We start from the raw sequence: 24,431 nt of genomic DNA on the forward strand, positions 1-24,431 counted from the left end.
TTGACGCAATGTGCAATGTTTATTAATAGTTTTAGCAAGAAAGTATCTGTATGGGGGGTTGTCTTGCCTTTTATTTGGCTGATTTTGAGTGCCCTTGCCGTTTCTTGACTTGCCTACTGAATAGGGTTGATGAAAAACTCTTAGGTTAACATCTATCAAAAGATTCTCTGCTCCTCTGATGACGAAAGTAGCACTGTGAATGCTGCAGGACCCTGGGTTTGATCCCATTCACTGCCTCTACAGAAAGGGAAGGCGGCTCCAAGGCTCTTGATAGCAGTTCTGTGTATGACAAACACTCTAAAAGCATGAGGGGCTTGGGAAGGCGCCTCGCTGAAGCATCCCCTTGTTTCTTCTTTGGCACTACTTCCTGCCCTCCAGGAGATTTTCTATAATCAAGATTGTCAAGATCTGCTTTCATGTTTTTGCTCACGATTTGTGATGGATGTAATTACTCCTGCTGAGGGTCTTTGAACACCACTGCTCTAAACCATCAGCAGCACAAGGCTATCACTTTGCTGATGTGACTTCCAAGTGTAAGAGTTTCTCTTACAAAGATCAGCTGAATTTTAGCAAACCACACATTTGTCTTTGTTGACAAGACTCAGCATTACCAGGCTATGAGGAGTAAATCTGGCACAAGAATGCCATTCTCAGGTCTTTTCGCTCACATTTGGTGAGTCAGGGCCTGGGAAGGGTTTGTGATGTGACTTTTCACAGGCAAATGGAGCAGGGATTTGTTTTACTCCTTTCCCATCCCTGGAAGTGTTCAAGGCCATGTTGGATGGGGCTTGGAGAAACCTGGTCTAGTGGAAGGTGGGGGGACTGGAATGAGATGAGCTTTAAGGTCCCTTCCAATTCAAACCATTCTGTGATTCTATGATTCCATGAGTGCTTCCCCAGAGCCTCTCCCGCAGCCCAAGAGAGCCTGCCAGCAGAGGGAGTGTAGCACATGAACTCACAAAAATAGGAGCTTGCTAAAAAAAAACCCACCCCAAACAAACCCAAACAATTACCAGAATGATTATGGTCTTTAGCAGAATAAACAGAATAGTCAGGGAAGTCAGAAGCTTTTCCCCAGGCGATGAGATCCAGCTGCAGGCTGGATGGGGAACAGGCACTGCATCTGCCAGCGATCGGGGAAGTCCCCACAGAGAGGATGTCCCCGTGTATCACACAGGGCACTGCCACTGCTGGGGTGGACCCCTGTCTCTTTTTTTCACCCTCCTTGATAGAGCCACCTCTGTAATTCCACATCAGAACACCACAGTTTTAGATGAACCAGAACGGAGCTTCCTCTGCCGTGGTGCAGCAAGCAGAGGGCACGAGTGCAGGAGGTGGGCAGGGTGATGGTCTCACAGCTGCTGTGCTGTCCTGCCTGCTCGTGCTCTGGCCATGCTTCAGTTTTTGGCCAGAAGCAGGGAAGTTTGGGGCTTGCCTGCGAGCAGCTCTGCAGACAGCAGGCTGTGCTCAGCATGGGAAGGTGGAAGTTAACCAGTCTGTCTTAAAGAGGATGATAAATAAAGACTAATGGGGAACTGGAGCTCTTCCCTGGGACTTCATCATCTGTGGTTCATGCTACGAAAGGACTTCTCCAAAGGTTTGGACAAGTGATGACCTTGGGAACCTGCCTTACTTGCCATGTGCTCCTCGTGTCTGGTTATGGGGGAGCAGAGCTCATAGGATCTATGGCTGGTTTGCTGGGGGGGCAGCAGCAGGTGGTGCTGCTGAAAGCACTTAGCTCTGGGACTTGCTGCTCTCTCCCCACACTCATGGGGGTGAGAGGCAGCTAAATGATTTCTCCCAGATCCCAGCTGGCATCTGGGGCCTTGACATCACAGTTATTGCTTGTGAAGTGTCTAAAACAGGATAAGTTGCACATTTATATTCTGATCCCTCAGTCAGAAGGAAGAGGAAGTTATGGTGGAGCCATTTCAGCATAGCTGTCAGATTTGAATCTGACACCAAACCATTTCTATAGCAGGTTGATCATTAGGAGGGCCTGAGTGTTTGCAGGGTATTTCCATGAGAGCTCTGCAGCCCTTCAAATCCAGCACACTGCTTTCATTGTGGATTAAAAGTGTAGCATCCAGCCAAGCTTTGTTAGCTTAGTTTTTAACAGGGATTTAAGCATTTTAAATTCTTTCAAAGCTGTAAGCGAGGATCATAATTTAAACTCCTGCAGACAGATGTCATGGGAAAAATATGGAGACTATTTAAAGGCAGCCTGCCTGCCTGTCCATCTATCTGTCACCTTCTAATCTGCCTGACATGTGCCATCACTTTTGTCTTTCCAAACACAACAAGGCCGAGTCTGCACAGCTGTGTGTGGAGTGACCTGAGCTTCCCAAGGGTCCTGCACGCTCCCTGCCAGCTGCAGTCCAGCAACAGGAACAGGCTGATGCTAATCACAGAATCACAGAATCACAGAATCACAGAATCACAGAATCACAGAATCACAGAATCACAGAATCACAGACTGGTTTGGGTCAGAAAGGACCTTAAAGCTTGTCTCATTCCAACCCCCTGCCATGGGCAGGGACACCTTCCACTAGACTAGGTTGCTCCAAGCCCTGTCCAACCTGGCCTTGAAAGCTCCGAAGGATGAGGCAGACACAGCTTCTCTGGGCAGATGCTGATGCTCAGCCCTGCTGCAGAGCAGCCTGTGCCTGCCTAGATCTGGAGATTCAGGCTTGCTACATGGGGAAGGTACCTGCAGACTTGATGGAGGAGCTTACTTATCCAAGGCACTCTCTGAAGTTGATGGGAGGAGGGAAGACATTTAACTTACCACCACATAAAGTTTCTTCTCTACTTGTTTGGGAACAAGCATGACATTTGCAGAAACTAAATCACTCTTTGGAAACAAGTGACACAGGATGAGATTTCACTTTGTTAGGTGACCCAATTGTATTTTGCCCTCCTACACTCCCCTGTGGAGAATGAAATGATGCTCAGCCAAGTAAATCTCTTACTTGGTCAGGCCTTTCCAGCTGTCCTTCGTTGGCTGGGGAGCAGTTGCCTTGTATGGGAGCCACAGCTTCCAAAGAAGCAGCTCACAGCCCTGCAGATGTTTGCTGGGGAGTTAGGAGGGATCAGCAGCTTGGGCTGACACACACACACACATCTAATTCTGGCAGTATAGAGGAGGGCAAAGGCGATGAATGTCTCAGGGATGGCACATCTCACTTCTGAGGCTGCATTTAAAGGAGTGGAAAAAATGTGGCCTGGTTACTTAACTGAAAAAGTTTGGGAAAATTATTTTTACAGTATTTTTGTAGATAAAAGAACTGAGCCTAATTCTGTCTTAAGAAAACCATGTCAGGGATGACTGCTGAAACGCCCCTTGTTGTCAGTGGTGGTTGGAAAGAGAACCTGAGTTTATTTGGTGAATTTAGTGAGGGGTTGGAGGGCCTGAGCAAGAAAGTTCAGCGCAGAAATTCCCAAGGCTCCATCATCTCAAGCTGCCATAGCCGAAGGAGCATTTCCAGTAATTGGTCTGGTGTCTTTCTGCAATGAGAGATGAAAATGCCCTTTGCCTTTAGCTTATCAAAAGGATTTGATTGTGGTGCTTGAGCAATGTTGTGCAGCAGTAGGCAGCTCGATGGGGCTTAGTAAGGACCAACATGGATGAAAAATGAAGATGAGTTCAAATTAGAAACCAGGCAAACATTTTGAATAGTGTGACACTGAACCACCAGAGCACCCTGCCAAGGGGAATAGGGAGTTTCTTTACCTCTGCATAATTTTGAGTTATGCCTGATGACCTTTCTGCAGGTGCTTTTATCCATCACGAGTTCCTGGGCTCAGCACAAAAATAACTCTGAAGGGGGAGAAAATGTAGCAGCTTCTTTTGGCTATAAGGTCTCAGAAAGTTTGGAAAGGACAAGGCACACTGTAAACTTGTCTTGTGTTATCAGAGAAGATAAAACGGTTGTTACAGTCCAGGCGTTGCTGCTGACTCCCTGCCATGCTTTTGTGCCTGCTGAGGTCTGTGCTGTAATCTCCACAGCCCATCCTTGGGTGTTGGGAGGGTTAATGGGTGTTTGCAGAGTGCTCTGGGTGAGGAGGGAGGGCATCATTTAATACTGCAGAGATTGGAGACTCCCTGATGTGATTATAACGTGTAGTGATGGAGGCTATTTTTGTTGTATGTTGTGAATATTTCCTTGTATGGAATCACAAGGAGCTTGCTTGTGACTTGTAGCTCTGTTGAAAGCTCCAGCAATGAAGTTCCCAATGTCTTTGGCATTCCCAATGTCTTTGGCATTCCCAAGTCAGTGCTGTATGCAGCAGTGTTAATTACCCGTGGGGGCAAATGCATAATAGTGATGAGATAATGCCTCTGGCCTTTGCTCTTTGCAGAGGGAGAGTACAAAATACCACAGTCCCCTCTGCATCTTAGGACCCAGCGTCTTGCAACTAGAGTGAGTAATCCCCATGGAAGTGGGAGGGAACTCTTAATTCTTCCTAGCAATCCAGACTGCTGCTCAGCAAATCCCCTCACCACTGGAGCTGCAGATCTGTTAGTTGAAATGGCATTGAAGAGGAAGTCAACCTTTTGCACAGTTTCCTCTTGGAAAGTGAGTGTTACTTCTAATTATAGCGATTGCAATTTTTCAAATGCTCTCCCAGGGACCAGGATGCCGGGGGTGGGGAGGGACAGCTGGAAATGCAGACATGTTCCTCCTCTTCATTGATTCATGTTAGTTATCTGAAACGAGAGCGGAGAGAAACAGTCTCTGACAACACCAGCCTGACTGTTCTCCCCATGCTAGTCCTGGTGTTGAGCACGACTCTGTCCCTGACAGGCATCAGCCTTGGTTGCAGAAACGTCTCTCCCAAGTCGTGGTTGCTTTTTAGAGAAGCTCAAACAGTCCCTTTTTTCCACTCTTCCTCCAGCACTTTAGTGCTCTGGCTTCCTCTTGGTGGGTTAGAGACACAACACGAGCGATTTTGTCCCCAGGCCAGACCCTCCTGAAGAAGAGCCACCATCCTTGGATGAGTTGAGCCTGCCACCTCCTGGTCACAGTCTCCAGGACTAACCACAGCTTGGAGCATGAAGCCGGGGGGCAAAAGACTTGGGTGCCACGCGCCCTGAGCACCACACACACTCCTCCTCCTTCCCCTCCCTGGAGGGGGAGAACACACAGCTCTTCCAAGTCCTGGGGATCAGGGGTGTGCTGGAGGGGGAGGCTGAGAGGTCTCAGTCTCTCTGTCACCTCTGCTCCATGTGGGGGTTCTGTTCCCAGCAAAGTGGTGATTGAGCTGCTGTGTCACTTCACAGCAGCTCATTTTGGCACTGCTCTGAAATCCCTCTTGCCCTCTTAACCTGACCCCAGAAATCTCTTCACTGTCTTGGGATTTGTCCTTGTGGTTTCTCTGAGGGGTGTGAGCATGCAGTTCCCTCTGTTTTGCAGAGCTAAGACTGAAGCTCAGCTCTGTCCACTTTGAAGTGCTGGAGTTTGGTGTCCGATGGTTTTGGGACCTGGATTTCCTGTGTGGAGAACATAGAACCAACGAAGAAGAGAGGAACAGCTGAGGAGGGCCCAAGTCATGCTCTGGAGGTGAGGCCAGGATGTGGCTGTGGTTGGCTCTGAGCCTTGCCTGGCGTGTGCCCCCGTTTTGGCCACCTGTTGTCCACCCTGGTGGCCAACAGCTGGGCTGCTGTTGGAACCTCGTTTGCCCCAGGAGTTCACAGAGCTGTGTCCCTTCTCTGCACTGTGTTTCTGGGTAATCTCATTTCAGCTACACTCAAATACCATCTCTATGGTGATGACTCAGAGGCATGCATCCCCACTCTGGGCTCTCCTCTCCCTGTCCAAATTCATATCTCAGAGGAGCTCTCTGACATCCTGTGGATGTCTCACCACCCGCTCAAGCACAGCATGGCCAAATCAGAGCATTTAACCTCTCCTTCTTAGCTCAGTGATTCCTGAGCTCAGCAATGCCAGGATGCTGCCAGAATCTGAGACCTGTCTTCATCTCCTATCTCCTGCCATGTCTTCATATCCTGGACACCTCAAACACTTGCATAACCTTGCAAAGCCTTTCCTAAAGCTAAAACTCTCACCTTCTCTTTCATCACATCCCCCTCCACTTGCTGCAATATCCCTTTTTGACCTGAACAAACTCACTGTGGGCCAGCTTGCATCCACTGGGATGCTGCTTCAGGCATTGCTTCCCACATCTCCTGCCCCTCCTGCCTCACCCCTCTGGGCTGCCCTCATGCCTTCAGCCACCCACTGCCTCCCCTCGCTCCCCACCCATGCTCATCGACTTTGCTGGCTGCCAGGGCTGTATCCTCCTCTTAGTTGCTCATTTTATTTCTTAATTGTAAACTTTTGGGTCAGAGGCAGCTTTCTTTACTCCTCACCACTACTAGACAATCAAGCTGCTGCATTTCAGCCTGTTAACTGGCACAGATGGGAAAACATCTCACTAGTGAGTAGGGAGGAGGGCAATAGAGGGGCAGGGAAAAGTATTTCCTCAAGTTTTGTCTGGGATGGGGCTCGAAGGATGCCCAGCTGTGCCCATTGGTGCTGGGTCAGCAGGCTGGGGGACACAGGGCTGTCACAGGCTGCTGGCAGCAGCTGCATCCCTGCCAGCACACTGTGGTGCCCAGGGTGGGGTGGAGCAGCAAATGGATGGGATTTCAAGTGCAAATAAACAGCCCTGGCCCTGGACACAGAGGACTTGGCTTTTTCCTGCAGCTGCAGGGGTGAAGCTACTTCAGAGGATAACTAAACCTAAATAAAGCCACCAAATGAGGACTGGGAATGGGGGACTGCTTCAGGGGAGTGAGCAGGGGGTAGAGCCTTCACCTGTGAATGGAGCGAGGCTGCGAGGACGAATTCTGCCCCAGGTCCGAGCTGTCGGCTGCACTGATGAGCATGGATGAAATGAAGGAAAACCAGGAGCTAGCTGGACTCCCAGGTCTGGTCCCCTTTGTGGGAAATGAGGAAGTTGGTTCCACAAACATGACAGGTGCTGCAGAACAGCTCTGGACCAGCTTGTTGTAAAAGGGGCATCTCAGAATCAGGGCAGAGCTGCCGCGGTGTCCCAGAAAGGTGTCGGTACAGCCCAACCTCGCAGTTTTCCTGCCAGCTGAATATTTGTTCAGGCAGGAGCAGAAAGCTGTGATGTGCCTGCTGAGATCTGCAGTGCCTCTGTTTGAAAGCAAAGACTGTTCTTTTCCATTAATTTATTGATGCTGGGCTCCAGCCTCATCTCTGCTCCCACAGAAGGATGAAAGCAGCTCCCTGTTCTCTTCTGGCAGGAGAGAGGCAGGTGTGTGTGTCAACAGGAGTTTTATGTTGACATGTGAGGAGCTTATTTCTAAAGCAGCTCATTCCTGGAATCCTCATGCTGGTGCTGGTGTGCATCCCTGTGCACTGCCATCCTCAGCAGGCTGTGCCCTGTACCTCACTGCAGCTCTCACAAGAGCTGCCCTTCCCAGGTGAGCCATCCAGATGAAGGATAGTTTTAATGTGGCTGCAGAAGAGGCACATCTACCCCTCTTGCTGTGATCCCTTTTCTTATGGGGAAAGGTTCTGTTCAGGAAGATCTTATTGATTTCTCTGAGATTTAAGGATGGAAACAGAACCTTACTGCTGCCTAGCTGTGCTCTTTCTTTGTTCTCCAGATCCTGCCAGCTGGCATTTCTTCACTTTTGATCTGTGTTCAGTGGGTTTCAGCTATGGCACAGCAAAATCAGCATCAGGTGTTTGTTCTTCCTGTGAAATTGTCCTGTGGCCATGGCCTGCCTGGGGTTAAAAATAACTGCTGGGCCCTGGGCAATTTGCTTTGCAGCACATAGTGCAGTTGCTGGGAGACATGAGTCAGTGATGCAATCCCAGTTTCAGAGAACTTTGGGCCACGTGATACCACCCCAGAAGTCAGTAAAAGTGCTGGATGGGAAATCCCCTTAATGTTCCCAAATCTCCACAACATTTCTGCAGTGCCAGCCTGGAGGGATGCTGTGGGTCTGCCCACCTCTGGACAGGGAAGGGTACCACAGCATGGGCAGGCACCAGTGTGATCTTTGGGTCAGTTCTGCCTGCCTGGAGTCACCCACACCCCTGGGATGCCCTGGCTGAGCAGAGACAGACTGACTCAAACAAGCCCAAAACAGGATGGAGCTTTCTTGGCTCTCTGATGGTCTGTGCTTGAAGCATCTTTAGTGATTATCTGAACCAACAAGGTCTTCTGATTGTGTCCTGATACATTTACCTCTTCTATACTAAAATGGCCCCAGAGCTCATCTTGACTCTCTGAGGTAAAGGAGAAATAGGCTAATGGGCTCTCGTGTGGGCCCTGGTCTCTCAGTGCTCTTCTCTTTCCTGAGAAAACAGTGGGAAGTTTCTCTAATGTTCTCTAACTTCCTAATGCACAATTTGCCGCAGGATATTATGAGGCATTAGCACCTCGTTCACAGATGGGAAGCACTAAATAAGCAACATTCATCAGTCACAAGAACCAGTTCTGCTGCTCAGGGCATCAGAGTAAGTGCAAGGGGACCTGGCTCTTCTGACATGTAACATATGAAATAATAATAATAAAAAAAGTCAGGTTCTTTGTTAAGTATTACATTATCTTCCAGAAAAGTGTCCTGCAGACTGCAGACAGTGGCTCTCTTGTGCTTTATATGAAGCATCACAAGGGAAGAAAGAAGCCAGCTTGCTTCAGAACAGCTCCTGCTGGTTCCTGTGCTCTGCTGCATCTTGTGGTGGTCAGAGCTGGTTCATATGGGAGTACAGGGCTGGATGTGGAGAGCTTCTCCTTGTTGTTGGGCACTTGAGGAAACAAAGAAGATTGTACAGAGTAAGGAGCCTCACCAGGTGTGAACAAGGGCTGGGATACAGCCCTCCATGTGCAGTAAGGGTGGCAAATGCTGCCCAGCAATGAGGACATAAGCAGGGTTCATCCATCCATTCACCTTCCAGACAATGCCACAGAGAGTGTGGGATCACAGCAGTTGAAAAAGAAACCAGACCCAGGAGAGGATAAGAGACATCAGGAAGGGACTATCAGGGAGGCCAGACTGAAGGAGGGTTCACAGGTGCTCAGCATGGAAAGCCAGTTCTGCTGTGCTGGGCACAGCCCTTGCTGAGTTCACCCTGCCAAAAAATGAAGGTCTTGCTGTTTCCACTGAAATGAATCCTTATGGGAATCTGGTCTCTGATGCAACGCTCAGCAGGAGATTTCTTTTTCCCATCACTCTGCTTATTTCAGCCTGAAAAACAAACAGAGGCGAAAGAGAAATAGGCAGTAAAAATATCTGAGAGCTGCTCGAAGAGTTCCGAGTTTGCCATCTGTCCGTGGGGAATGCGCCGTGATGGGTAACGCGGATGCTGACTCAGCTGCCGTTCCTCAGCGATGAGAGCCGAGGGAAAGACTAAACACGCTGCCTCGTATTTTGGCTTGGAATTACATTAGAAATAATAAACATCTGAGCTCTGATTCTCGACTGACAGTATCTCTAAATGGAAGGGAATGTATGGGATGGGAACCAGCAGCGAGTGGCTGAAAGCAGTAAGCAGCTACTGCTGTGAGCGGAGAGTGTGTGGAGGGGCAGGGAGGGGGCTGCTGGGGGGCTGGGGGTGTCTCAGAGTGTGGGAGGGGGACCAAAGGAGCCTATTGGACCATGTGTCCTCCAAAAGACAATGGGGATTGCGAGGTGGAGGAGGAAGAGGAGGGGGCTGCTGTGTTGCTTCACTGCTCCATATCTGCAGCATATGAGAATCCTCCAGCTTCAATTAGGGCCCAAAAAGTGCTTCATGCACAAAGCACTTGGCCTGATCCACTGCCCACAGCAGGAGAGGGCTGGTGTCCTAGGGACTTGGGACCAGCCCTCGTGAAGCAGAGAAGGCAGAGTCAAATGTCACCTCCGTGTGAGATCTGATTTCCCAGGGAGGGAGGAAGAGAGAAGCTCTGCAGGTGTTTTTTGGCTTTGGGATGGTTAAAACACAGACCCACACTCTTGATGAGCTCAGGGTGGGCACAAGTGGGTCTTTGCAGTGTGCTGGGCAGTGTGATCTGCAACGCAGACAGCAGTAAGTGCAGAGGCAGGGCAACCTCACCTCCACCTCCACCTCCTCCTCCTTCCTGGCTGTAATTTCCTGCAGTGAAGCAAACTCTTGCTTTGCTGGAAATAGATGTGTGGCAGGCACACTGAGAGCAGGTCCTTGGGGCACCTGTCTTGCCAAGGGTTTGGGTGAATAGAACTATTCAGACTCAAAACCAGGCCACATATTGCCTCCTAAATATGGCTCCATTTACCAAGAATTGGATTCCTAATAAGATGAGCTCGACGAGGCAGGCAGTAGAGAACACTGCAGATAATAGCCAGAGTGAGAGAACTAACCGTGTATAGGAATTTTAATTAAACCTGATAAATCCTGAGAGGAAAAGGGGAGAGGCCAACTGGCATAAAGATGCTGAATAAGCTGAGCTTGGTGAATACCTTTGACCTGCTGCAAGTTTAGGAGGATGTGCATGTCTCTGGGTGCATGGGCCAGCGACACAGGTCCTTCCATGGTGCTGGGTCAGGAGAGATGCAAAAAGAGCTTTAATCATGCTGTGCTTTGTACTAATACAACAAACCTGCCTTGAAATTAAATTCCCACTGGATGCTTTGCCCTGTTTCTGGCAGCAATGAGATGGTGGGTACGAAGGGAAACACTGTTGGGTGGATGGGCCCCCTCGTTATGATGCAGATGGGGTTGATCCACCCACTGCAGCCTCCAGTTGATACCGTGCTGCCAGGCACCTTTTGAGACCCTCTGCCCTTTGCTGTGTACCCAGCTCATGCTCCTGGGGGAAGGCAGGGCCTTGTAGGAGCTGGAAGGAATCCTGCCACCTGGAGATGTAGCACAGACTCACAGAATGGTTTGGGTTGGAAGGGACCTTAAAGCTCATCTTGTTCCAACCCCCTGCCATAGGCAGGGACACTTTCCACTAGACCAGGTTGCTCCAAGCCCTGTCCAACCCGACCTTGAACACTTCCAAGCATGGCACAGCTGCAGCTTCTCTGGGCAACCTGTGCCAGGGCCTCACCACCCTCACAGGGAAGAATTTCTCCCTTATATCCAACCTAACCCTGCCCTGTGCCAGTTTGACACCACAGCCCCACATCCTGTCACTCTATACTCTTGTCAAAAGCTCTCTCCAGCTCCAGGGCAGCATCCCCAGGCCAGGAGTGGTGCCGGGCGGACGGCACAGGCTCAGCAGCTGGCTGCAGAATCAGTGAGCTGGAGATAAACCAGGGAAGGGCTGTGGGAGCTCCCAGCCATGCACAGTGCCTGGCCGCCCTTGCTGAGCTCTCTGGGGCATTTGCCACACAGTCTGAGCCAGCTTTAGCTCCCCTTGGGCTATTAATGCAAACAGCAAGGCACTGGTGATACATTTTAGTTTAGCTGGAAAAGCCTCCAGAGCGATGCTGAATAAGGATTAAAAGGCCATTTAATCTATTTTTTTTTTCCTTTGCAAACACAAGGAAAATTCAAAACAGCTGACAGGGCAAGTGGTTTCGAGCCAGTTGCAGCAGCCCCTGGGATTTCCTTGGCATGCTGGAACTGCCTGAGGGGAGAGGCTGGAATGAACCAGGTAATTTGGGCTGTGTCCTGGTGGTGTTGCAAGCGGGGGTGGCTGGTGGGAGGCTCTGTTTTCCCTTGCTCTGTAATGAAGTCTCCATCATGTGCAGTGAGCACTGTCCTATATTTTTTACCTGCTTGGGGTGAGAATGGATCCCTGCCCAAAGAGGAGAGCCAAGGAAACAGAGCTGAAGAAAGAGGAGAGATGCTGGAAAGATGCATTTTACCATGTGGGTCCTGCTAGCAGCCAGATACATCCCCGGGGCATCACTCCCATCACCTGGATGTTCAGCATCTTGGCTCTGCCCTGCCAGACCCAAACCCTCCATCTCTCTCCTGTGCTGGAGATGGTATCAAACCTACTTTGATGCTCTGGCCAGGGGACCTGCTCTCATTTCCCAGCCCCATGTGTGTGGGGCTTTGGGGCTCCTTTCCTGGCTGTCTAACCTGGCTGGGAGGATACTTCAGATACCCCTGCCCTGGCTGACAGAGCTGGGAGCCCAGCCCTGCCTGGATGTGAGTCTGGCCACCTCCTACTTCACCTGGTTTCTCCGCAGCCCTCGATGCTCCATGTCTATCCACTCTGTGTCTCACTAGTCCTGAATACAATTTTAGTTCCATCCAGAGTAATTGCATCTTCATTGCAGCTATTGTATTACGCAAAATAATAAAACTTCATTAATTAGGCATAAAATGAGGGCAGTGGAGACTGGAGAGAGGATGCACATTGACCAAATGCAATATCCCGTGTCGGATGCCACGTTCTGCTGCCACCAGCACTGCCCACAGGAAGGGTCAAGCTTTCCACAAAGCACCCCTGGGGCTCTCCTGGTGCCCTCCAGCCCTCCTCGTGTTCCTGCCTGGTGCTGAGCTGCACACGCGGGCGAGGGCACGTCCCTGGCACGTGTGCCAGAGCTCATCTTCATGAGCCTGGAGCGCTCTTGAAATAATTGTGCCCAAACATTTTGACTAAGCCCTTTGCTCTCCCCTCCCTGCTAGCATCCCAGCTCTGTGGTATCCCTGGAAAATGCTGGCTCTTGCTGTGGGACAGGCTCTCCTGGCTGCTCCGCCAGCCACCGGTTGGTTCAAATTAAGTTTGCAAGCAAAGCTCTGCCTTGTTTTCTTCTGACTCCAACAAGCTCCGGGCTGCTCAGCGCCTGTGTGGCCTGTCCCCCTCTGCGCCTTGGGGACAGATATAATGAAAATCATTCTGGGTTGAAAATCACAGCCTGGGAGAATGGGTTTCTCCTCTTCTCACCAGGAACCCGGCTGGAGAGCCCAGGCGGCTGAGCGGAGGAAACTGGTTTTGGGGACCAGGCAGGGATGTGGAGCAGGGCTGGGTGCTGGGATCTGGGAAATGTGGTGGCTGGGAAAGGCAGATCCCCTGCAAAGCCATGCAAGGCCTGAGCTTTGCTTTTATGTAAACCATGAGTGTGGGCTGGGTACATCAGCCAGAGAGACCAGGGTGCAATAAAGGCTTGAAGTCCTCTGCACCAGAGCAGGCTGCTTCAGGAATTACCAGGTGAAGACTCTGCCTGGGACAAACCGTGGCACAAGGCATGAGCTTGGGGGTCCTAACACATCTCAGTTGTATGCAGGGACTTCAGGAAGACCTGTGACGTTCCTGGGAAGCCTTGATCCATGTGTGCCACACACGCAGCTCATGAGTCCTGGAACACAGGTAAGTACCAGCCTGCTGATGACCCATCCCTGCACTGACACATCCCCATCCCTCACTTGCCCCAGCGTGAGAGCAGGCTCACTAAGGAGGGGGTTTATTGGCTGGAAAATCAGCAAAAATCCCCATTCTGAAGGGGCATTGTCCACCCTTGGGAGGGCAGCAGAGACTCCTGGGGTCCAGCTGGGCAGCTCTGTCAGAAGCATCCCTGTCCCTGGGACATTGCAGGCATGGGTGGACACAGGACTGTAATCACATTTCACGTTCCTTTGCACACACTGTGAAAGTAATGCTCCTGAAAATGAGAGGCAGCTTTTCTGGCTAAGAGCTGAATCTTGGCCTGGCAGAGCCTGGCCTCCTCTCCTTGGTTTGGTGGAAGCAGCACAGTGGGGTTGGCAGAGCTGAAACGCTCCGTGCTCCACTTCAGTGAGGAGGCTACAGCCAGGCTGTGCCGGCTCTGAGGGATATGCCTGGCCTCCAGTCAGTCCCACCAGTGCACAGGCTGCCATGTGACCTTGGCCAGCTCTGCCATGGGACATGTCCCACTGCCCCACCAGGCTCCGCAGCCTCCCAGAAAGTCTCCCTGTGGCTTTAGGAGGAGAAGAGTGTCAGCTGGGAGCACAGCAAGCTTCTTGGTTAATTCAGAGAGTGGAGATATCAAAAAGCTGGAGCTGATGTGCTCAGTGCTTTTGGCAGTGCCCAGCATACCCACTGTGCCCAGCCCACTGTGGGCATCTGGCTCCTGTTCCCAGGGGAGTGGGTGGAACTGTGCTCCAGGCAGAGGAAGGAAAGCGGGAGTGCAGAAGGATGCTGCTCTCTCCAAAGCTGGCTCCGGAGCTGGCTGGGAGGATTTCTTTCTGAAATATTGGCACAAATTGCAGGGGAAATCACTCAGAGAGGAGAGGCTGGCTTATTCCTGGGTTTCTCCTGGTTTTAGGTAGCTCAGGTTTCTTGGCAGCCACCAGGGAGAGTGTGTTTGTAACAACTGTGCTCTGAGAGGAGCCGAGTGAGAGAATTAACCCATGAGTGTCCTCGATGGCTCTCAAGGGGAAGAAATCCACTGTCAAGCACAGCCTAAAACCCAGAGGAGCAAAGCAATTCCACTCCTGCATTTCCATCTCCTTTCTATCAGTGTCCATGGAAGCACCCATGAAGAACTTGTCAGTGATGAGCTTTGGGAACAATTATTTCTACACACATTCTTTTCCCAAAGAAAAAAAAAACAACGAAAAGACTTCTCTTTGAATTTGCTGGGTCAGCTCTTTGGCTGCTGCTGGTTATTTCAATTGGTGCTTTTCCCCCTCGTTAAATCCTGCCCTGTGCGGAAATGCGTGAGCTCAGGAACTCTGACACCCTGGTCCCTGCCAGGGCCCTGCCACCACGTCTGCTGTGATTGATTACAGCGAGAAAGGGGCTGCAGATGCTGTGGTTACACATAACAACAGGGAGCTGGTTTCTGTGGTTGAGGGAGATGCTATCTGCCTGGGATTTGCCTCAGGAAAAGCCCCCCCAAGGCCTTCCCTTCAAGTTGCAAAACCAGCTGAGGCCACCCCAGATTTGTCTGTTTCTTTGCACAAACACTAAATGGAAGCAAGGATTTTAGCAAGTCCCTTCAGACAATCTGCTCAGTGGGAAACAGGGCAGGAAAGACAAAATGCACATTGGCTGCTACATGCAGGGAGACAGGCTTTGGTCAGACCTCTCCTGGCTCAATAGTGTTGGAATTGATGGAGCCATCAAAAAAAAAAAAAAAAAAAAAAGGAGCTGCAGAGATGGTGATCTCCAGATCCTCGATGAGGGGAGCTCTGGATGAGTAAAACTGTGATGCTGGATGGTAAAAACCTCAGGGTGTGTGCCCCCAGACCCTGGGGTAATGGTTGCTCCTGAGATGAGCTGGGTGGGCTTTGCCACTTGTCCTCACTCTAGGCAAGGCAAAGCTGAGCCCCCTGACCTCCATGGGGCCGCATCCATCAGCCCCATGGAGCTTCTCCATCTTGATCTCTTTTATTCTTCATGAGGTGTGGTCGAGATACAGATTTTCAGGGTCCTCTTATCTATATCCAGATTGTTTGGGTGGGAGCTTCCCAAAAGGATGGAGCCCACCTATCACACAAACACACAAATACATATAAAACCTGTTGCTGCTTCAGATTGTAAAGCAGCCCTGCACCAATATGTTGCAAAAATGGGTAGATCAAATCTTCCCTGCTGTAAATGGATGGTGTCAGCTGCAAAACACTTCCTTTTTCAATTTGCAATACCTGGACAAAGCAACCTGCCAGGATTTGGTCAGACACTGTGCCCGTCCATCAGCTGCTGTCACCCTACCCTGAGTCTTACTTGATCTCCGGGAATCAATCCTGCCTAATGTATAAATATCAGATCTGGAGTCTCAGCTGCAGCAGAGAACACAGAGCTGTCAGATAAGCTGCAATTAGTGCATTTATCTACTTTATTTTCCTGTCGCTTCCTAAAAATCATTTGCCTGCCTGCTTTTAATACATGTTATTAAACCTGCACTAAATGTTGATTAAAGAAGTCTTAATCCCAGGTGTTTGTTTTCTAACACTGCTGTGAGCTGCACTCTTTAACTGTCTCCTTAGATTTTATTTTTTAGGAGTTTTTCCCAGCTTCCAAGTACATTGGAAAATGGGTTTTTAAGAGCTTATTAGTGGGCCATCCTTCTGATTTGCTTTGATTTGCTTGGCTTCACTGGACAGGTGATGGGTCATGTCTTTGCAGGCAGCTCTGCTGCCTCAGAGAAGCCTTTACCCCCCCCCCATCCACAACCACTTTAAGGAAAATACTGCAGAAGAGATAGATATATTCTTATTAGTCTTGCAAGAGAAACTACAGCAATCAATCCCAGTGCTAGACTAACTCCTTCCCTTTGCAATTTGGATGTTTAGAAGTAATTTGGAGAGTAATCGCTGCGAATGGCAGCATGGAAGTAACTGCTTGCAATAAAACATTGTGGGGGTGACTGTTATCCTAATGATATTTCCAGCAAACATTACTGAAATACGTTTTCTTCTCTAAAAATGGCAACAGAATTTTAATGTTCTTAGTGCTAACATGGAAATGGAGCAAAAATTAGCTGGGATGGTTCTGTGATGTCATTTCTTTCTTATTGCCATGGTGGGTGGGTTTTCCCCTGCCCTGCTTGTCCAGAGGCACCACATTATTCTCTGCTTCAGGACTTGCTTGTGTGTTATTTCATGTGATGAAACCCCTTTCCATTAAACCAATATAAATAATTGCTATATACTTTCACAGAAGAAACAGGAATGTTGCAAGTGGCAACAGCATTACAGGAAAAAAACTGCTGGCCTGATCCCAATGGCCTTTTCTCCTTTTATCCAGATGGGTTCATCTCTTATTCTTTGTGAATTATTTATCCAGGCATGCCTGGAAATGTTCCCTAAAGAAATTATGGCTGTTTTAAAACATATATAGCAGTGCTGCCTGCTGGTGCTGGAAAACCTTCCTTTAGCCCTTTCAGTGAAGTGGTTTCCCCTCTGTGTGCAAGCCAGTGGTGCTGGGATGCACTGGGATTTTGGGAGACGACCTGGGGAGGGTAGAAACCTGGAGCTGGGCAGTGATGGCGTGGGCTGGGTGTGTGGACCATCATCTAACTGTGAGGTCAGAGGGTGGCTAAGTGGTGCAGGGATACAGTTCAGAGCTGGGCAAATCCTTGAGGACCTGCTAGACCACAGAATCACAGGTTCAGGTTGGAAAAACCCTATAAGATCTTCAACCATTCCCCCAGGACAGCCAAGACCACCACTAACCCATGCCCCAAGTGCCACATCTACATGCCTTTTAAATCCCTCCAGGTATGGTGACTCCACCACTGTCCTGGTGTTCTGATGATGGACAATCCTTCCTGTGAAGAAATTTTCCCTAATATCCAATCCAAACCTTCCCTTGACTGAAGTCAATCTGCTGGCTGCAGTTGACTGGTTTTATCAAGCATGAGAGCTGAGGGTTGGGGGCTGCCGGGGAGCCTGCCCTGCCTTCTTTGGGTGGATGGGTGCATGTCAGGTGCCTCTGTTTGTGGATGGAGCCCATGATGGCCAAATCTTTCCAGCCAACAGCTTCATGTTGTTCAGCATTTGCAAACCAAAGCGGGATGGATGCAGAAGCAGTGCCAACACTTGATCTCGTGTTTCCATCTGGCCAAACCTGCTGAGAAGGCTTGGAGGCTAGAAGGAAAAACTCACCATGCTCATCATCAAGGCATCTGAAATCCCAGAACATCACAAGCTACAGGGAACACAAGAGAGAAAAATTTTGGGGAGGCTTCAGACATTCGCTGTGCCTGCTGCTCCTGCTCGGAACGCAGCCAAGCCTCATCCTCCCTCGGAGTCACAGCAGAGCCCTACACGGCGAACACCTGCCAGTTAAATACTGTGTAAAATGAAAAGTGGGGTGTTGTTCAGCCCTCGTTGTCCCTATGGAAGGGTGGGCTGCTCTCGTTAGCCTGTTGGCAGGACTCTGCCCTCCTAAGAGGAGGAGCTGGCTCTTTGCTCAGCAGCTCATAGCGGCTGCCGGTGTTCAGGGATTGCGCTTTTCATGGTATGCCTCTGTCAGACGCAAAGCTATTAAGGCAGGTGATTAAATGCCATGTCTCTCTATTGATCCTCCTGCTTCCCAGAGCCAGGGCTGACGTTATCCTCTTTGGATATTCATAGAGCTGCTGCTGAGAGCCAGCTCGGAAATCCTTCCGGACAAAGGTGTCAGCAGCCGTCTGCCGCCTTCTGCAGCGCTTTCGGCTGCCAGAATCCTGCACTGAGCTCCTTGGCACAGGGGGACATGGGCTTCTGCTCATCAGCCCGTGAACAACCATGGCATGACCCCAGGCAGGTGGTGATGGTACGTGGTGAGGAGGAGGACACATCCTGGTGCATCCACCCATTCTGGCTCCCCCTGGCCCCGCACTGGTGGGTTGTGATGTTCTCTCAGGAGTGGTGTTGATGTCGGGCAAGCCAGGCTGTACCTCTGGGGAACATTTTTCCCTTCCCACTGGCTGTGAATACTACTTCCCAAAGGGTCACATAATTTTGGTTTTTTCTCTCCTATTTGCCTAATTTTAAATGGAAGCATACCCCCCCCATAAACTGATGCTGAGGGAGCCTGAGTGACACCTCCCTCCTATTTGGCATGGGGTAGCCAAGAACAGAAGGGAAGGCCTAAGAGCAGGCAGGCTATTTTCCAAATGCACCAGAAAAAAAAAAAAAAAAGAAAAAATTTGTTTTTAAAGCATTTTTACAAGGTGTTTGGTTTGCAGCCAACAGCCTAATGCATCACTGAGTTTAGCTCCATCTATTCTGCGGTGGAGTTGCCCAAGAAATCAATGCCCTGACATACTTTCCTTTGCTAGAAAATACACTTTTGCTTGAGTGGGTGTGAAAACCGAGCTCTTGCCAAAACCCTGTGAGTGCCGAGGAAGGCTGTCCCGCTGAGCCCAGCATCCAAAGGAGCCACAGGACAAAGGCTTCACTCTCCAACTTCTGTTCTGCTCGCAGGGGCCATGGGTCTTTGAATACTGACCAGACAGCAATTTAACAAGGGAAATGTCTTCCATTCTCTATCTGAAAATAACCATTTTCTAGTGTGTGGCCAGGTGATTTGTGGTCTTGGATGATTTTCTGGCTTCCTTTATTCATAAAGCAACCAAATCTGCCTGCTGTAGCACTTGGGCTGTGCACTGATTTCTGCACAGACACAGCTTCACTGAGTGTATTTGGTTTGGCTGTGAAATGGGGAACATCTCTGCTCCTCATGGACTCCTCTGGGAAAGAGGTGTCTAATCCTTCCCACTTCCGTGGTGAATCCCAGCCTTGCTGGGAAAACTGAAACATCAGTGTAACTCCTGACCTCGTGGTGGTGTCCCTCAGCTGATGGTTTCATTCTTGGAGAACAGCCATTGTAAAAAATAACAGAACAAAAGTCACAAAAACAAACTACAAATTCCCCTCTCTCTGCCCGTGTTTTGGCACGGGGGGGTGGTTTCCAGCAGTGCCCAGGCAGATCTGCTGGAAGCAATAACTGCTGGCCCTGGGGCTGCCTGTGGCCAGGGGCTGCAGTGATGGGCTCCCCCCCAACAAGGGTGAGTTCTTTATGCTTTTCTATAAGGTAAAATGCCCCTGCATGATTGCCCACCGTGAGCATGGATTTTGGGAAATGGTGATTTCCTGCAGGGAGAATCCCCACAGATTTGTGTCTGGGGGTTTTCAGCCTTCTGCCATCACAGACCTCGGCTTGCAGGATCGCTGTTACTGCTGGCATTGCCCATTCCCCTGCCTCCCTCCTGCGAGGTCTCTGACTCAGAGCCTGTCTCCTTCTGACAAGTTTATTGGTTTTCCAGAGCTTTTCCAGTGCTACTGAGGCAATGCCTTTCATTTTGAGGGAGAAACGAGGAATAATGAATGCCTGCAGGAGTGAACGAGCTGTACAGCCAGGCTGGCTTGTGCAGGACCACTGTCCCCCTGGGTCCTGCATCCCCACTCCTGATGCAACATGGAAAAGCATGGGAATGCCCTGATGCCATTCCTGGAGGGAGCTGGAGGGGCTTGTGTTTCCAGCTCTGCTGGGGTGAGGCTGGATGGTTTTGTTCATGTCAGAGCTCTTGCTGCCTGCTGGGGTCTGCCCTGAGTGGGGGCATGATCACGGTTAGCTGTGCCTGGGGTGAGTGGGATAGAAAAGCCTCAGGATAGTCTCCCTGGTGTCCTGGGCACAGGGTGCTGTCAGCCTGTCAGAGGGACCTACAGGCTCCTGGATGCTCATTTTCTTCATGGATTGACAGCTCCCAGCTCCAGAGGCCCCAGGAAAAGGAGACGTGAGCACCCTGGCACCCTGTCACCTCCACTGTGCTCAGTGGCAGCTGCTTCTGGCCTGGGAAAAGCACACACTCCACCCTGAGATTCACTGTGCCATCTCTAACAGGTATTTGATGTTCTATCTCCTGCCCAGCTGCCAGCTTGTTTTACTCCTGCAGGTCTGGCCAGCTGCTGAGCAGAGCTGATGTGCTCTGCCCATCCCTGGCACCCTGAGTCTCTGATGGCAGCACACCCTGGGGACCTGCCTCTCACCTTGGAGGATGCCAAGGTCATTAATCCACTTTATGGATGAAAAGACTGAAAACCTTTGGAGCATGAGGAACTGTGGCTCAAACCCCTGCTGCCCCAGCACTCAGCACTGTGCCTTCAAAGCCATTTTCAATTTACAGTATCAGGCCAAAAATGTGGCTTTTTTAGTGGGAAAAAAATGTGGAGCTGGGAAAGGGGGAAAAAAAAGGTGTTTACTCCTTTACCACATTATAATTAGATTGTGATGGGAAGTGTGAAGTGATGCAATGAGCAGAGTGCTCATAAATGAGTGCTGCATCCATGGAAGGGGAAGCTAATGACATGAGTGCTGTCAGCATCCCCACCTTTGGGATCAGGGTAACTGGTCTTCTGATTCAACAGTGAGGTAGAGGGAGACAGCAGGGCTCTGGGGAGGAATGAAACCAAATAAATCCCCAAAAGAAAGGCAAATTTGTAGCCAAAACCCAAGCATCCCTATCTTCTATGCCCAGAGCCCCTGAAGCAAACATTCAATCATCCTGGAGAGACACACTTGCATGGTGACAGGAGGACAGTGGCTGCCACACTCGAGGTCAGGGTTTGCACAGTGATTGAGGTCTCAGCTGGCAAAGAAATCCACTCAGCAGATTGCAGGGGGAAAAGCAGGGAGAGGCACTTAGGAGATGCTGTGTGACACCTGTGAGCTCCGTGTCCTGCTGGATGGCTGTGTGAGAGACAGCAGCTCTCAATTTGAGCTGAATGTTTTCCAAGTATTCAAATGTTCTGGGGAGTTGATTTTCATTACCTGCTCGCTGCAAGTCCCTCCTCTCCAAGGGCTGGGAAGATGCTCTCTGAAATTTAACTGCAGCAGAGGGGTCACTCAGCCATGCTCCAAGTAATTTCCACTCCTGGAACTCCACAGGGTTTTTGGAAGATGCTTAACTCTTACAAGGGAAAAAGTTGCTCCTGGCGCCATAGAACTGGTGTGAGGTTGGTCTCAGCTCCTTGACTGGATCAGTGAAGTCCAGGGAAGGTGCTCTTAAAGTCAGCACATTGTTCCCAAAGGATCTCAGCTCTCTTCTCCTGCAGGGTGGCAGGGAGAGAGGCTGGGGGAGAACCGACCTCAAACACTGCCCTGAAGTTACAACCACTGAGTGAGCGTGGGGCTTGCTCTGCCAGACACATCAGGAAAACATCCAGGGGGCAGGGGGACAATTTGAGGAGCAGCTTTGAAGCTTAACATGTTCACTGTCCAGCAGAGTCAAGCAGTTTGTGTTCAGCTCTTGGCTGCACAGGTATCCAGCTGTGAGTGCAAAACCTTGTTCAGCCCAGCTCGCCTCTGATCCGTCCCGGTGGCTGTGACCTGGAGAAGCTGAAGCTCTTGTCCTCCCCTGAGACATGCTAGATGTGCAGATGGAGTTTTCTAAATGCTTTTGCAGGAGCTGAGCTGATACAAAATAGTGTTTTTACTTTGCCCTCCACATGCCCCCCCTTGCCCTTGTGCCTCTGGTTCCATCCTGTCCCTGCGCTGGTCCTGCTCCATCACTCCTTTTCTCCTGCCCTGCAGGGGAAGCTGACCTGCTCCTGGTGTGAAGGAGATAATGATGGAAGAAATGTTCTGCCAGACCGGCGAATTCAGCTCATTACAGAGCGTTCTCACAAATTTCTGCTGCCCTGTTATCAGCCCATCAGCTGAACCAGATCACCCTTCAGCTCCCACTAGACCCTGCTGCACCTCCGCAGTCCGAGCCTTGGGAGCTGCAGCCTGACTCACACTGTGTGGGAGAAAGTAATTGTTCCAGCCATGGCAAATTGGAGCCGTAATAACCTTTCTCTCCGTAACAGCAATGATGCTCCTTCAAAAATATATTTTAATTGATTTTGGATAATGAATTTGGCTTAGCAGGGAGTGGGTAGCGGAGGGATGAGGAATGGGTGGATAGGGAATAGCAAGTGGAAATGGCTGGAGTGTCCCATACAGAGGGTACAGGAGGCCTAAAGCTGCAGACAGGGCACAGGCAGGGAACAGGCAGCCAGTCTCTGGGACATGAGCAGAGGGAGAGCAACACTGCTGGACTCCTTGTCAGTCTTGAATTGCCAGGGGCAATTTCTAGGAGCCTGTGCAAGGGCTGTGTCCACACAGATCTTTGGTGAGCATTGAATGTGCATGTAAGGGCTTTCATCTTCCCTCTGCCAGCCTTTTTGGCAGCTTCCTCTGGGTTCTTTGCCCACACCCCGGGGTGGCGTGGAGCCATTTTGTGTCTTCAAGAAAGAACTGTTGCCCCTTCCTCAGAAACGTTCTGCTGTGAGCCAGCAAAAAGCATTTGATGGAAAGTGAGCTGGATCCAAGACTCCAGTGCCCTCCTCTGAAAGGCTTTGCTCACCCTCAGAGCTCACAGAAGGGATTTTGGGGGGGTTAACGTGAGATTGCCATGTACCACTGCAGCGTTTCAAGTGCTCTGCTTGGAGTGTCGGGAGATGCCTCTGTTCCTGTCTCTTACTGGGAAGAAAATGCAACAATGCTCTCTAGAGGCAGAAGAAGTCAAGGAGAGCTTTGCTTTCCCTGGCTCTGCCTTTCATTATGACCTCATTGCTCTTTCCAGCTGTTTATTTCTCACAGAAATAGTTTCTGGGCATTTTGGCCTCCTGAGATGTAGCTTGTGTAGTTTGCTTTCCCCTCTCCCCAGGTAATTATTGCAGATGCTCTGAAGAGGGCTGGGAGAAGTGGGGAGTATTTTGGGTCAGGACAGGGAGTATTTTGGATCAGAATAGGGAATATTTTGAGTCAGGATGGGGAGAATTTTGGGTCAGGATGGAGCTGTGGGAGCAGTTGGCTGTGCAGGGTGATAGAGAAGGGGAAGAGGCCAGGGAAGATGTGCTGCAGCACGGTCCAGCATCGCTGTGGGGCAGGGAAAGTGGGGCTTATGGTGGGATGTTGGAAGGAAAAGATCTTCTGAGGGCTAATTAACCCCAGTTCTCAGGTGAGGGCAGGTGCAGCTGTGGGGCTGCCCTGGGAAGGTGGAGCCACAGAAGCCCAATCAGGCACCATCTGCCCCTTAATAAGGGCCAGATGGGACACAGGAGCTGGTTTGGGAGGTTGTGGGTCTCTTCTGGGCAGAGCAGGCAGCAGCTTTGATACTGGCTCTCCTTGGATATATTTTGGGGTGTGAAGAAGAAACTTGGAGTCCTGATCCCCAGAGCCCAGGAGATGCTGCAGGAGCTCTTGAGATGCTCCATCCAAGGTTAATGGAGGCTTTAGTGGAGCAGCTCAAAAGGAGCCAGTCCAGGTGCAGCTCTGAGGTCAGAGCTCACGGTGGGGATGTGCTGAAGCTGTGGAGGTGTCCTACAGGAGCCTGAGGCTGCAAGAATTAGCAAAAATGGATATGCCAGCACCTGAAACAGCTGTTATAGATCCTGTCCTCTGTTCTTCCAGAGACCTCAGCTGACACCTGCATCCAGCTGCACTGCCTGCTGTATGTACAAACTGTTTGAGTCCTCTTCTTGTGATCTTTCAAGGGGGAAGGGGTTAAAAGGTGGTGCTCTGCCTGGTGCAGGGGTGTCAGAGGTGATATACACCTCTGGGCAGGGATGGGAATCCAGGTGAGATTTTTTTTCTTCATGTGGGCGGTTAACCAAGGAGACCCCAGCTCATGTGTGGAATAGTCAGTGGGGTCCCTTTGCTTGTGCCAAGTCATAATTGGCTTGTGCCAATCCCTTGTGTTGGAAGGGATGTTAAAGCTCAACCTGGCCTTGAACACTTCCAGGGATGGGGCAGCCACAGCTTCTCTGGGCACCCTGTGCCAGGGCCTCACCACCCTCACAGGGAAGAATTTCTCTTCCCTATCCAATCTGTCCATGCCCTCTGTTCCCCTTTGTCAGCTGTGCTTGCTGTCTTCTCACAACAAGCAGGGATCATCCCCACAGCTCATACCCAGAGCTGTGTGGGATGCAAAACCCAGACCACCTCTGGTCATCAAAAAAAAAAAAAAAAATCCAAATAAAATAATTCATTTTACTATCCTGGCCAGTTTCCAGTTCACTCAATTACATTCTGCTGATCCACCCTGCAATCCCATATGTTGTTGTTTATTT

At 50.3% G+C, this 24,431-nt stretch overlaps 2 long non-coding RNA genes across 2 annotated transcripts in view; one reads left to right on the forward strand and one right to left on the reverse strand.

The window, feature by feature from the left end:
* Positions 1 to 24,110, reverse strand: LOC135423576 (uncharacterized). The gene is made up of 3 exons (XR_010434835.1): positions 24,096 to 24,110; positions 1,634 to 2,592; positions 1 to 386 (listed from the first exon to the last, which is right to left on the reverse strand). It is a non-coding gene; the product is annotated as an uncharacterized LOC135423576 (long non-coding RNA).
* LOC135423577 (uncharacterized) overlaps positions 23,563 to 24,431 on the forward strand; it is a 5,366-nt gene continuing 4,497 nt past the window's right edge. Inside the window, exon 1 of the long non-coding RNA XR_010434836.1 lies at positions 23,563 to 23,812. This is a non-coding gene — a long non-coding RNA (uncharacterized LOC135423577). The remainder of the gene's footprint in view (positions 23,813 to 24,431) is intronic.

This window comes from Pseudopipra pipra, chromosome 17, assembly GCF_036250125.1.
Source record: "Pseudopipra pipra isolate bDixPip1 chromosome 17, bDixPip1.hap1, whole genome shotgun sequence".
NCBI lineage: Eukaryota > Metazoa > Chordata > Aves > Passeriformes > Pipridae > Pseudopipra > Pseudopipra pipra.